The 13,000-nt window shown below is 49.0% G+C and overlaps 1 long non-coding RNA gene across 1 annotated transcript; it reads left to right on the forward strand.

Moving 5' to 3' along the window:
- The first annotated feature begins 6,929 nt into the window (after positions 1-6,929).
- On the forward strand, positions 6,930-11,122 carry LOC135980055 (uncharacterized). Its single transcript, XR_010597276.1, has 2 exons — positions 6,930-7,615; positions 9,901-11,122. It is a non-coding gene; the product is annotated as an uncharacterized LOC135980055 (long non-coding RNA).
- The last annotated feature ends 1,878 nt before the right edge of the window (positions 11,123-13,000 follow it).

Consider the following 13,000-nt stretch of genomic DNA (forward strand, 5'->3'; position numbering starts at 1 on the left):
CCAGGGTGTTGTAACCTGATGTAACTTGTGTGCCAGGAAAAGGTATAGGCTAGAGGAAGTTATAATATTACAGCAATTACTAGAGGGCTCATCAGGGATGGGGGGGCCCATTGTCCTAAACATTGCACAAACATAGTGAGAGACAGCGCTGCCCAGAGATCTTACTATATAGACTAGAGTGACCGAGGAGGTGTTCTCCCCATTTTTCAGCTAGCCAGCTATGGAATGAATGCGTTATTTGTTCAAGGGTCACATGGGAAGCCTGTGGTAAAGCTGAAAATTGAACCCAGATTTTTTGAGTTCCCATTCAGGGACTTTACCTCAAGACCATCCATCTGTTCTAACTTATTTTGTTGGGTATGTAGCTATGAAAGGGTGATGCCTTCTGTTTGCTGTGTACTGCATCTTTCATTCTCTAAAATTTGTCTATATGCAGAACTTGCCTCTATTTTGTTCTCCTGAATTTCTGCAGTCCATACAGGAGAGACCTTACTTGTCTTCCTTCTTGTTGTTCTCCTGAATCTAAGTCATTCAGTGTCAGATTGTGGCAACCTTTAACACAGCTACATGCATAGTGGCACCAGGAGTAAGAATACTCCTCTCTCCCCTTGTATGGCACTCCCTGAATCTTGAGTCTAGACCTGTGGAGGCGCGGTCTAGAGTCTGTGTTGGTGGGTATTACCCTCCTCTTACCAGCAGGTAGGCAGGGACGGTCTATAGTATCTGCTTTGCTCCCCCAAATACCAGCCAGCAGAGCTAAGATGGTCCAAGGTGGGGAGAAATTAACATTGTCCTTCATAGCCCAAATAATCTTCATATATGAACCAAATCTCCTGAAATGCTGGATCCAAGTCCTTCTAAGTCAATGGAAAAACTGCGCAGTTTGCAGCAGCTCTAATGTACCTTAGGGCTTGGCTACACTTACATTTTATAGTGCTCTAACTTGCTGGCTCAGGGGGGTGAAATATCACCCCCTGCGCGCAGCAAGTCTGAGCGCTTTAAAGCGCTAGTGTGGACACGCTCTGGGTGCTAATCCCCTCATGGAGGTGGATTACTAGGATTAAACCAGATGGATTACCACGCTCGCACTTCAAAGCGCTGCTGCGGGAGCATTCCTGCAACAGCGCTTTCAAGTTTTCAGTGTAGCCAAGCCCTTAGATACTTTGAGCAAGTCCGGCACAAAATTAACCAGGCTCACACTTTAGGGCTCAGTTTATCAATTCTATATAGCAGTGACTGGAAATCGTATGCTGTTTACTCCTCCCTTATGTCTGCTGGTAAAGACTGTAATAGGTCTGGGACAAAGACTCTACTGCCTCTTGTTTAATTGCCAAGGAGCAAGTTCTGACACTTTTGGATATTGAGTGCTAATCCCAATGTAGGCAAATAAAGCAACAATTTCAGATATATATATCAAGAAGGAATATCGGCCAGGTCATTCCCCTAATCACTTTGGACTGTCCCATGGGATACTTGCATTTCTTCAGAGAGAGGTAAATGGGATGCTCTTCACAATACCACGGAGTACTGAAATCTATGGGAGAGTTCCTATTAACATCAGTAAGGTGAGGATTTCAGTCAAGGTGCCTAGGACTTTAACAAGAGTTGTGGCTGCTCCTCTCAGCAACCTAATTCATCTACATCCATGTCAATAAGACAATAAACCAGGGGTTCTCAACCTTATTTCTGAGCCCTCCGACCCCGCCCCCCCGCCCAACACGCTATAAAAACTCCGTGGCCCATCTGTGCCATAGTAACTGGGTTTTTTGCGTATTAAAGCCAGGGCCAGCATTAGGGGGTAACAGGCAAGGCAATTGCATGGGGACCTTGCAAACCTACATTGCTCAGGCTCCAGCCCCAGGTGGTGGGGCTTCAGCTTTCTGCCCTGGGCCCCTGCGACTCTTATGCTGTGGCCCTGCTCAGCTGTGTGCTAAAGGCCGGCCTGGAGTCCACCGGGTTCCCAGCTGCCCGGCACGGAGGGGTCTGAGCTGCCCTGCTGCCCGACTCAGAGGGCTCTGGCCAGGCTGCCTTGTTACCCGGCGCGGCAGGAGTCTGGGTCATGGGGCGGCCGCCCGGCCCTGCGAGGTCTGGGGCAGCCGCCTGGCCTGCATGGTGAGGATTGGGGCTGCCGCTGCCCTGCCACCCAGCCCCTGAACCCAGGGAACACATTGTGGGTCACATATGTGGCCCACAATGTGTAATCAGTTGAGAACCACTGCTCTAGCTTGTTATTATTTTAAATATCCACAGTCTCCACGGTAATTAGGAGCTCTGCTAGCAAAAGATGACCTGTGGTGTACTGAACAATCTATGTAGTTTTGAGGTCACCATATTGACACAAGCAGCTAAGAAGATAGCTATTAGCATATGATTAACAAGCTTCATGCCATGAATGCATCTCCATTATTTTACATGTAATGAGTTTACACATATACACATGCAGGTTTTGCTAAAGAAAACTCTTAATACATTTGTTGATGTAACTAGATGTGTTTCTTGTGGGTCGTAGTAATCTGGGGGAGGGGATGGGAAATAAAGGCTAATTTCATGCTGGATTAACTTCATTGATTTCCACAAAGTTACCCTAGGGATACATTTTACCCAACACATTTATTCAAAACTATGCAATAAACCTGTTCATTCACAGAAAACAGGGTTATGTGCAAGACAGAGATGGCAGATTTGGGTTCTAGGTGATGCAGTGGGAAGAAGACAACCCATGTTCCTAAAGAAAATCACATTGTCTTCAGATTACTGAATCATATTGTCAGTTTTCGGGCTTGGCTACACAGGGACACTCAGGAAAATTAATTCAAATTAACTAAAGGTGTGAATTGAAAGTAGATTCAATTGCATTTTACCCTGTGCCTCTCGTTTAGAATTAAACTGAATTAAGGCCACTTTATCTTAATTCACTTTGGAAGGGATTAGTTAATTTTGATTAACTTACCTGAATATGCCCATGTTGACAAGCCTTTAGAAGTGGCTTCTATTAGTCTACCCCAGGGGTTGGCAACCTTTCTGAAGTGGTGTGCCGAGTCTTTATTTATTCATTTTAATTTAAGGTTTTGTGTGCCGGTAATACATTTTAACATTTTTTAGAAGGTCTCTCTCTATAAGTCTATATATTATATAACTAAACTACTGTTGTATGTAAAGTAAACAAGGTTTCGTTCACCTAGGCCAGCAGGGGACCTGCGGGGCCTGCGTCCGGGACCCCGGCTGGCAAGGGGCTGGCAGCCAGAATCCCAGGCTGGCACCGGGCTGAGGGGGGCCGGCACCCCAGGCCGGTGGCGGGCTGAGCGGCTCAGCCCGCTGCCGGTCTGGGGTTCCATCTGCTGGCTCCTGCCAGCCAGGGTCCTGGCTGCTGGCCCCGCTCAGTCCTCTGCCGGCCTGGGGTCCCGGCCCTACCCACATATAGTTCTGGCCCATTCTCTTCCTCTCTTCCTGCACTGAGCTGAGGGTGGGGGTGCACTGAGCACAGGGCTGGGGGTGAAGGAGCAGGCTGGGGGTTGGGGTGCAGGGTCTGGCCAGGAGCTAGAATGAGGGAGGGGGCTCAGGGTTGGGGCAGGAGGTTTGGGTGTGGAGCGTTTACCTGGGCAGCTCCCATTTGGTGCAAGGGGTACAGGTGGGAATGTGAGGGGGGGGTGCAGGAGCTCCCATTTGGTGCTCAGGGTGGGGGGTGGGATGTGGAGAGTGTAAGAGTCAGGGCATGAGGTTTGGGGGGGCTGGGTATATGTGGAGGGTACAGGAGTCAGGGCATGGGGTGTGAGGGGGCTGGGTATGTGTGGGGGGGTGCCAGAGTCAGGGCTGGGGTTGTGTGGGGTGCAGGGGGCTGGGGTGTGAGGGGGGTGCAGGGGTCAGGGCAGAAGGCTGGGGGGTAGGCTGGGATTGGGGGGGTGCTCCCAGCCCCCAGCCCTGAGAAGCTCACAGCAGGGGGCTAGAGGGATACGCCCTGATTCCACCCCCCTCCTGCCTCTTCTCCGCCTCCTTCCTGGTCTGAGCAGTGAGGGCGCTGGGGCTTCTCTTCTCCCCTCCATCGCGAGGGCCATTGGAGGCAGGGAAGGAGAGGAGGCGGGGCACGACGCAGCACGCTCAGGGAAGAGGCGGGGGGAGGGAAGCTTGACTGCCGGCGGAGCCTGCCCTACAGCAGCAGCCGGCAGGACCAAGTTTGCTTCTGCCCCCGCCAGAGAGAGCGGTAGGCAGGGGGAGGAGAAGAGGGGGCTGGGCCGGGCAGGATTTTTAATGGCAATCTGCCATTAAAAATCTGCCATTTAATGGCATGCTGCCTACCGGGGTCCTGGCCATCGGCTCCACTCAGCCCGCTGCCGGGGCCAGCGGCGGCCGCACTGTGCCATTAAAAATCAGCTTGCATGCCGTCTTTGGCACGCGTGCCATAGGTTGCCGACCCCTGGTCTACACCTAGCTGGAGGCTATGCAAACAACACCTAGCTGGAGAGTGAGCAAACAGTGACTTCTCCCCCCTCCGCCCCAGTGATTCTAACTTCTGAATGAGAAGGACTCTGAATTGTATTTGATTTTTGGTGTTGCTGTGCCAATGCTTTCTTGATGCCATACGTGTCGCTGTCAGTTTACATAATTATAAACATTAAAACTAAATTAGACTGAACATATTTTCTGGAGCTAAAGATCATTGCTATCCCTCTGTCTTGGGAACATCTCCTAGGGGATTCTTCACTACAAGTTCTTGGGGGAACAAATATTATTTCTTCTTTGAGTGATTGCACATGTTTATTCCACTAGCTGTGAGCATGACTCATGTGCAGTTGTCAGAGAACTTCTTCACTGAGCGGTACCTGTCTGGGTGGCTCGATTGCCCTCTGCCATTGTGTGCCACTGCATGCTGGCATAAGAAGATGGAGCCTCCCCCAAATCCCCTCAGTTCAGGGGTGGCTCTATGTTTTTTGCCACCCCAAGCATGGCAGTCACGCGGACTCGGCGGCGTTTCTGTGGGTGATCTGCCAGTGCCGCGCCTTCGGCGTGCCCTCTGCCGAATTGCCGCTGAAGCCGCGGGACTGACGGACCTCCCACAGGCACGCTGCCGAAGGCTGCCTGACTGCTGCCCTCACAGCGATCGGCAGGCCGCCCCCTGTGGCTTGCCGCCCCAGGCATGCGCTTGCTGCGCTGGTGCCTGGAGCCACCCCTGCCTCAGTTTCTTCTTGCCATGAGTGACTACTGTTGGAGTGCTCCCAGGCTTGCTATCACTATTTTTAGCCCACCAGCTATGCTTCTTTCATGGCAGAACATGGCTGCAGAGGCCTTGTGGTGGGAAGACTGATGCTTAACATCAAACACCAATCAATTCCCGTCACAGACCCTACTGCCCATGCTCCCCGCTTTGCGACGTTGTCAGTGGGCCCTTCTTAACTGATTCCAGACTGGGCAAGGCCTCTGTGCAGCCAACCAGCACTGTTGGGGTTTTCGAGACAATCCAAGCTGCAGCTGTGGTGCAGATCAAACAATGATACGTGTTGTCGAGGAGTGCCTGCTAGCCAAATTTAGAGGCGGGCTCCGAGAACTCCACTTGTCCATTAAGAATGCTATTTCTTGGCTCGGCGAATATGCAAATGTTAAATAAATAAGTCACAAGTTCATTTTCCGCACTCTTTCTGTATATAGTCTGTTTTGTCATTTAGTGGCTAGTAGTTAGTTAGATATAATGTACAGTTAGTGATAGGCTTCAGTTTTTAGGTCCTTTTTGGACCAAATTTGATTCATGGTACCTGGACTTGTGCTGGAGACATACCTCACTCTCTGGGGTTCAAGTCCTGCTGGTCATGTGCCAGGCCATTGTCAGCAGTGACCCACATCCCAACTGCCTAAAGTGTTTGGAGGCGCTCCATATTAGTGACAAGTGTTACACTTTTGTAGAGGGTTTAAGCCTTGCTTTAAAAGAGAGAGCAGTGAAACTTAAGTGTCTCCTTATCGGGGTGGCCCTTTGCCCTCCAGTGGAGCCATCAGGTTCAGAGAGTACTCTGAGTGTGACACCATCAGTACAGAGCACACCTCCCGAGAAAGGCAGACTCGAGACGCGAGTTCACTCTGATGGCAGAGGAGGGCAAGCTCGTGGCAAGGACAGCTCTCCAGGACAGCTTGAATGTGGCAGACTCATTAGCATGATACATGGCATCTGCCATATCTATGAGGAGAGATCTGTGGCTGCAGTCGTCTTGTCCTTTGAGGGGGGGTCTCCTTTTTGGAAAACATGGACGATAGGCTGCATAGTCTAAAACATTCCAGGGCAACACTGAAGTTGCTTGGAATCTACATATCGGTGACAACTAGGAAGCAGTTCTGGCCCCAGCAGGCTCCCAGCTATCAGAACTTCATATCTCTGTCCCCCAAGAAAAAGAGGCAGGAATTACAGGAGGCAACCGCTGCACCATGCCTCTCCCCCACCCCCCATCATCTGCAACAGCAGGTTCTTCTGAACCAACAGCCCAGTCTAACCATGCATTTTGTTGGGTTTGTCAAGGACGGCATACCAATATTACAGACCAATTTGTTCCTACCCCTATCTTTGCCAAACATCTCTCCCACTTTTTTCATGCGTGGACTCAGGCTGTTGGCTTTTCTTCCACCCCATTGCTCTCCCCCGGGAGCTCCAAAGTCAGCGCCCACCAGTTTGGGATTTATCTTTCCTGCATGGACCTTTTCTCTTAACCCTCTTTTCCCCCCTTCATCCCTGCAGCATCTGCCTCAGCCTAGTTCTTGCGCTGCCGAGCGAAGGGGCCAGGAAGAAATGCTGAGCAGCTCACCGAGATGAGGGTGCAGCTGCCCCTGGTGCTGGAGCAGGCTGGGTAGAGGGAGGGAGGGTGGGGGAGATGCACCCAGCAGTTGGGATACACTGGGGGAAAGAGAATGAGGAGGGGAGCGGGCGCCAACACACACACACACACACACAAGCGGAGAGCAAGGACACACACCCACACACACACAGAGTTCTCGAAGCACACAACTGCACCCAGAGTCAGGCACCCCATGCCTGGTGCCTGAGACAAAGTGACAGAGCGGGGGCACAGACACTGCATGAGAACCAGGCACCGGGGCTGAGAGTAGACAGGCCCCCGCCCACACTGACAGAGGGAGGGATGTGGATATATACACACACACACACCCCACCGAAAGACACAGACACACTGAGATTGTGACAGACTCACCTCAGGGACTGGCAGCCACACACAGAAAGAGGCTGATACACGCACCTGGCGCCTGAGTGAGTCTCACACACACAGACGGTGATCACACCCACAGATAGGGTGATCTTTCTGTAAGATTCTTACACACACAGCCAGGGCCATCACACAAAGAGACAGGGTGATCTCACACGCACACACCCTCTCCCTTTCTCTCACAGGGTGATCTCTCTCACTCTCACACACACTGTGATCGTTCACATCCCTCCAGTGACAGGGAGAATGCCAGGCTCTGCTCCGCGTGGAATCTGAGCTCAGCAGCAGCAAATCCGCCCTGGGTCTGGTCCTTTTCTCTCTCTCTCTTTCTTTTTCCATTTGGTCAAACGGCACCTACACAAGCCGTGAAAAAAATGCCTGCCCGTGAAGCGAGGAGAGGGCGCCGGGTCTGTAAATAAGAAGTGAGTACTGGCACAATAGCGTGCGTTTCTAGATCAAAGTCTGTCTGAATGCTGCATGCTCCCTTGCTTTCCCAATGCCTCCTCGCAGGAGGGACTCAGGGCTGCTCAGTCCCTCTTCACCCCTTTCCTTCCTGTGCCTCCGTCCCAGATTTTGCACGCTCGGTTAAACACCCGCCTGGCTTTTGTTTCTAACACTTCTCCTTTGTCTAAGGTGGGTGTAGCTCCCCCTGACCGGGAGGGTCAGGCTGGGCTCCGGGCTCCCACCCGGACCATTTCGCCGGCCAAACCCCGCTCTGCAACGATGTCTTTTGCAAGCGCTTTAAATCCAGCACACCTTTGCGAGCTGGCTGCTGGGGAGAGGGGGAGAGGAAAGGGGCCAGGGCCCGTTCTGGCTGGAGCGTCCATGCTTTGCTCCTCTCGGGGGTGTGAAAACGTCCTTGTCAACTGCATTATAGATGGGTGTCAGCAGGAGGCTGGGGAAGTTGATGGGAGGGATGCAGAGCATCACTGGGTGGATCAGTTTAGGGCGCCTCACAGCCGTCCTGTTCGCCTTTGTTAGCTGCATTCAGCGGGCTGCAGGGGGAGTGTAGCAGGAGAACTGGGGGGGCAGGTCTGCCCTTCTTCATGGTGCTAGGATGTGTGTGTGTCTGTCTGCAATTGTCGAAGCCAGGCAGAAAGAGGAGCAGTTTCCTAGTCTACAGCATGAGGCTTGGCGTAGCCTGAGGTGCCCCCAGTTTTGGGTTTGGACAGAGGGTCGTGATAATATAATAGGAAAAATTCCCACTGGCAAGCAGAGCTCTGACTGAAAGAAAACGTGATGGCTCTCCCCTCCCACCCCATCACAAATTGTGTCAATCCGAGGAGAGAGCACAGCTTGAAGGAGCAGTTATTAAATCAGGCGTCCTTCCCAAACTTAGCCTCACTCATCGATTTTTGTCCAGGGGCATATCAATAGCTTCATACAGTGTTCCATGCCCACTACACTTGAAGGGTATTTGCATGCTGATCTGGTGCTCCCAGTTAGTTAGAACCAGATTCTAGTTTTCTAGTAGCTGAACAGTAACTATTTCATAGCCGTGCACCGAGGCACGAGCGGAGCTTTTTCATTTGGGGCTGCCTTTTCATCCTCTAACCCTCCTCTCCATCCTCCCCCCCCCCCCCCGGGTTCAGGTCCAGTGTATTAATTTCCTAGGTCTGCCTTTCTTCTGACCTGTATTGCATGATTCTTTTTGAATGAGAGTTCCTGTAACCCTGTAGGTTAACCTCCAGCGGGTGTTCAAGAGAAGATCCTATCCCTGTGGAAAATGACACTCCCTTCCTCCTCTGGGGGCATTCCCAGCTTCCAGAGACCTGGGAGACAGACTTTTGAATCTACATTTAGAAGTAGGCTTTCCTCACAACAGCTGAAAGTGGTGTTGCAGCCATTCAAAATATATTAATAATTTTAAATATTGTATTGTTGTTGAAATCTTCCCTCAGGGGACCTTTAAGTGTACGTGATGTGGATTATTCTTATATAATTACTAGTGTATTTACTTGTAATCACATGCGTTATGGGGCCACTCGACAACACATGCAGGTGATCATTACTGCGCCAGTGGGTTTCTTGTAGCAGTAAACAATCAAATATCCTATAATAAGATGATTGACTTTTCCAACAGGCATGCGCATGTGTTCCTGGTATTTCCTAAAAGGGTTTAGCCAACACTTTCAAAGTGTTAGAATTAATAATGAATCATTTTTATAGTTACCTGTGTGGGAATTTGAAAGTGAACTGCAAATATTCTAATGAGTGTCTGAATGCAGAGTTGAGGGTATGTAAGACTTAAGGAAAGAGTCCTGTTTTCCTGATAGTTTTTTAACGCTGACTAAAATGTAGTCTGAGAAGCATATTAGCAATGCCTAAGATTGTTCAAGATGTGAGGACGCTCTACAGAAAAATATCTTTTTATACTGATTCGAAGGAACAGAAGAAAATAGGGAAAATACTGCATGTTAGAACTACACTTGCAGAGTATTTATAGAGGACATATATATAGTAAACAATGCAAGTGTGTGTATGCATGCATGTGTGTTCATATAAATAGCATATTATTAGTCCTAGCAGTAGCTGAAACCAGTCATTCTGTAGTAATAGAACATGGTGTACAAGTGAAATGCATTTATAACACAGCTATCTATGAACTCTATTTTGAATTAATAGGATCTCTGTAACCTCCTGGCAAGAAGGGTGTACACCTCTGTCCAACGCTGTGGGCGTTAACATTCTTTTTCTGTTTTATTAGTGGCGGCACCTGACTTGCTGGATCCCAAATCTGCCACTCAGAACTCCAAACCACGGCTATTGTTTTCTACAAAACCCACAGTGCTCTCGTCACGAGAGGAATGTGATTCGGCTATTAATGTTATGAAATGGAAGACTGTCTCAACGATTTTTCTGCTGGTTGTTGTATATTTAATAATTGGAGCTACTGTCTTCAAAGCCCTGGAGCAGCCACGTGAAACTTCCCAAAGAGCCACCATTGTGATTCAGAAGCAGACGTTTGTATCTGAGCGTTCCTGTGTGAATGCATCGGAGCTCGATGAACTAATTCAGGTCATTCATGCAAAAAAATACCTTGTTCCTATGTTTTAGAAGAATGAATTCTTCTATAGCAATGGTTCTGTAATAAATGGGACACCGCTGTATCAGCATTTGAGCTGCAAATGTAGCAAGAAGGCTAACTTAAGACAGAAAAGTTGGCAATAGCATTTTTAAATGAGGCTTCAGCTGAAAAGTCATTGCTAATTTTTGTTTATATTCAGTGTGCATTATAGACAACTTTTAAATTGAAGGCTCCTGTGCTAATTAAATGACTATTCATTAGCACTATGTACAATTTAATAGTTCACAAAGGAATGGGTGTATTGATTGAGCCTTACTTGCTTTGTCTATATTGGGAAAGCAGAGCATTGCCAACCATTACCTTAAGAAAGTTCAGATTTATCATTACTTTAGCAAACAATTCTCTCTTCTAGCTGGACGTTTATTTCCACAGTTTTTTGTTTTAAATACAGCAAAATAATATTAGCTAGCTATTGCCATTACAAATCTTGTTTTTTTTTTTAATTTCAACATCGAAAGGCTAAATCCTCAGCTGATATAAATCAGCATCACTCTGTTGAAGTCAGCTTATACCACCTCATGATCTGGCTCATCATATTCTCAGGTGTTTCAAATGGCACCGTGAACTCAGGGGTTGTACCTTATGACTGGAGAATTGCAAATGTAATACTTCTATTTTAGAAAGGGGAAAAAATGTGATTTGGGAAAGTACAGGCCTTTTAGTTTGGCCTCAATTGTATGCAATTTTGAAAGTAGTTAAAGACATAGAGGTAAAAAAGGCAATTGGGATAAAATACATGTTTTTACAAAAAGGAGATCGCTGAGAAGATAACTGATTTTCTAGACAAAGGAAATGCATTAGATGTAATCTACCTGGATTTCAGTAAGGCATTTGATTCAATTCCACAGGAGAAATGATTAGTTAAATTGGAGAAGATGGGGATTAATACAAGAACGAAAGGTGGGTAAGGAGTCGGGTAAAAGGAGACTACAACTGGTCATACTGAAAAGTGAACTGTCAGGCTGGAGGAGTTGTTGAGTTCCTCAGGAATCATTCTTGGAACCAATCTTATTTAACATTTTCATTAATGACCTTTGCACAAAAAGTGGGAATGAGCTAGTAAAATTTGTGGAGGACACAAAATTGGGATGTATTGCCAATACAGAGAGGACTGGAATGTCATACAAGAAAATTTGGATGACTTTGAAAATTGGAGTAATAGGAAGGAGATGAAATGTAGTGGTATAAAGTGCAAGGTCATGCACTTAGGGACTAACAGTTAGAATTTTTGTTATAAACTGGGGACGTATCAGTTGGAAGCAACAGAAGAGGAGAAAGACAGGGATGACTATGTGCTGTCAATATGATGCATCTGTAAAAAAGGCTAATGCAATTCTAGGCTGCATCAGGCGAGGTATTTCCAGTAGAGTTAGGGAAGTGTTAGTACTGTTATACAAGGCACTGGTGAGACCATATCTGGAATACTGTGTGCAGTTTTGGTCTCCCATGTTTAAGAAAGATGAAATCAAACTGGAACAGGTGCAGAGAAGAGTTACTAGGATGACCAGAGGCCTAGTCTGAGAAGCATATTAGCATTTATATATATAACTAACATATTAACCAATCGTGGTGGGTTGGTTTTTTTGGTAGCACGGGAGAATCTGTCTCTCTTGTGGGATTTGCAGAATCTAAGTTTTTTGCAGCTGGGAGTGGGATAAATATAAAAGAAACAATGCAGGAGCAGGTGGGAGTAGATATTGGAGGCAGGATGGGAGTGGGATTAAAAAAATAGTCCCATGTAGGGCTTTACATCAGATGAGTGAAGTTTTGGAACATCTTTCCAAGGGGAGTAGTGGGGGACAAAAATCCTAACTTGTTTTAAGACTGAGCTTGCTAAATGCCCGGAGGAGATGGTATGATGCAGTTGCCTACAATGGCATATGGCCCATCCGCAACGGCTATTCGCAAATATCTCCAATAGCACTAGACAGGGAGGGCTATGAGTTACTAGAGAGAATTCTTTCCCAGGTGTCTAGCTCAGGGGGGGCAAACTTTTTTTTGGCCTGAGGACCACATCAGGGTTCAAAATTGTATGGAGGGCTGGGTAGGGGAGGCGGTGCCTCCCCAAATAGCCTGGCCCCTGCCCCTATCCACCCCCTCTGACTTCCCGCCCCCTGACTGGCCCCCTCAGAATAGCCGACCATCCACCCCCCCCTGCTCCTTGTCCCCTGACTGCCCCCTCTAGTGACCCCCCCACCTTAACTGCCCCCCCAGGACTCCGTCCCCTGACAGGTCCCCCAGGACTCCCACGCCCTATCCAACTGCTCCCTGTCCCCTGACTGCCCCGACCCATATGCATACCCCTGCGGTGTGACTGCCTACGGCAAATGGCAGGGTGGGGGGCAGTCAGAGAACAGGGGGCATTGGATGGGGTGGAGACTCAAGGGGAGGGCGGTCAGGGGAGGGGGAGCGGGGGAAGTGCCGGGGCTCGCCTACCTGGCCGGGAGCTCGGGTGCACCGGACAGGACGGTCTTGTGGGCTGGATGTGGCCCGCAGGCTGTAGTTTGCCCACCCCTGGTAGAGATCAACCTCCCTGAGCCACCTGCTGCAGCCCTGGCTTCAGCTGCATGTGTAAGCGGGGCCCATAGCAGGCCGCCTGTGCTCACCGGGAGTGTGCTGTGCTGGCCCCAGCCTGCACAGGTCACTGGCCAGTAGGAATAGATTTGCGGCAGACACTCCATAGCAAGTGCCAGCAGGTCACTGTTTCTCAAGCCCTCTT

The sequence above is a fragment of the Chrysemys picta genome, unplaced genomic scaffold (genome assembly GCF_011386835.1).
Source record: "Chrysemys picta bellii isolate R12L10 unplaced genomic scaffold, ASM1138683v2 scaf1691, whole genome shotgun sequence".
Classification (NCBI taxonomy): Eukaryota; Metazoa; Chordata; order Testudines; family Emydidae; genus Chrysemys; species Chrysemys picta.